A 1,692-nucleotide genomic window follows, 5' to 3' on the forward strand; every position below is an offset into this window, starting at 1 on the left:
AGGGTCGGGGAGGGCGGAGAGGGCCGTCGTTAGGAAGGCGGAGAGCCGACCGTCGCGGGAGATGCTCGAGGGTCACCCCCTCTGGCCAGTCCCGCTGTGGCTCGCCCCTGTTCACACCGCACCGGCTGTGACCTTGAGCGAATGTCACCGCTCAAGCCTCCCTTTCTTCATAGGCAAAATGGGGATGATGATGATGATGATGATGATGATGAAGGCCTTTTTAAAAATATATATATTTTACTAATTTTTTACGGAGAGGAAGGGCGAGGGATAGAGAGTTAGAAACATCGATGAGAGAGAAACATCGATCAGCTGCCTCCTGCAAACTCCCCACTGGGTATGTGCCCGCAACCAAGGTACATGCCCTTGACCAGAATCGAACCTGGGACCCTTGAGTCTGCAGGCCGATGCTCTATCCACTGAGCCAAACCGGTTAGGGCCAAGGCTTTTTTTTTTTTTTTTTTTTTTAAATCCTTACCCGAGGACATATTTCCATAGACAGAGAGAGAGAGAGAGAGAGAGAGAGAGAGAGAGAGATGATGATGATGATGATGTGAGAGAGAAACATCGATTGATTGCCTCCCCTACCGTCCCTATGGGGGATTGAACCTGCAACTTAGGTATGTGCCCTGACCTGACCCGGAATCCAACCGGCAACCTCGAGATGTATGGGAGGACGCTCCAACCAGTGAAGCCACCCAGCCAGGGCGATGACTGCCTTTTAAGGCTGCTGTGAGGATCACACCAAATAACGCGTGTAAACTCTTAACGATGCAGCACTGGTATTCTGTATTGATTGTTTTGGTCGGTATCATTGGCCGGTGGCGGTCCCAGAGCAGATTTCTGTGCCTGTTACACCATTCGCCGGTTTCTGCTTCATGTTGTTGTCAGTTATAAGGTACTGTCTCCCCTCGATTACAGGGTCCTTCGTGCTCCAGGTGGGCTTCTTGGCCACTGTAGACCCCAGGGCCCAGCACAGGACGGTGCTTGGTAATGTTAAAAGAATGGATCCAGTGCTAATTTCTCTGGTGCAGACTTCAGGTGCTTTCGGTCAGAGGTCATAGGGTCTGGTTTGGATTCAGTTCAGCTCTGGCTGGAGTTTTGGACACAGGGGTGTTGCCTCTGTTTTTCAAGATCTGCAGGGCTGAGGACCCACAGCTTCTTAGTATCTCACCTCTCCGCAAACCTTGGTGAGTTCTTTCTTCTAACAGAAGCCTCCCCTGCTGCACAATGAGCTTCTGTCTCCAGTGGTCTGAGTGGACACAACGTGGCCACCCCTGTGCTCTTGTAGCCACTCAGTCTGCCTCAGAGATGGCGCACAGTTCCCTTGCTTTGTGTCCTGTCTTCTAGTCTTATGTTTTCCTTCCCCTGGTCCAATGAATTTTGAATTCCAGAGACTCCTCCACAGTGGGTTGCTGCAAATGCAGCTCTGTGAGTGTCTAGTCCCAACATGGCTGATTAAGATGGAGACATATTGGGTGATAGAGAAGGGAGATGAAGGGAAGGAATCATAAGGTGACTCTGATATGGTCAAGGTCAGCCTCCCCATGAGGTGACACTTAGCATTTTTTTTTTCCATCTGAAAAGAACTCAGCCTCCGGTGTGCAGGTGACATGGGGAAGACCAATGGGAAAGGGGCTGACACCAGGAGCTCTTTCTCTGGCCCTGGCCAGGCCTTCTGAGGGCACTGGA

This window comes from Myotis brandtii, unplaced genomic scaffold (genome assembly GCF_000412655.1).
Source record: "Myotis brandtii unplaced genomic scaffold, ASM41265v1 scaffold260, whole genome shotgun sequence".
Taxonomy (NCBI): domain Eukaryota; kingdom Metazoa; phylum Chordata; class Mammalia; order Chiroptera; family Vespertilionidae; genus Myotis; species Myotis brandtii.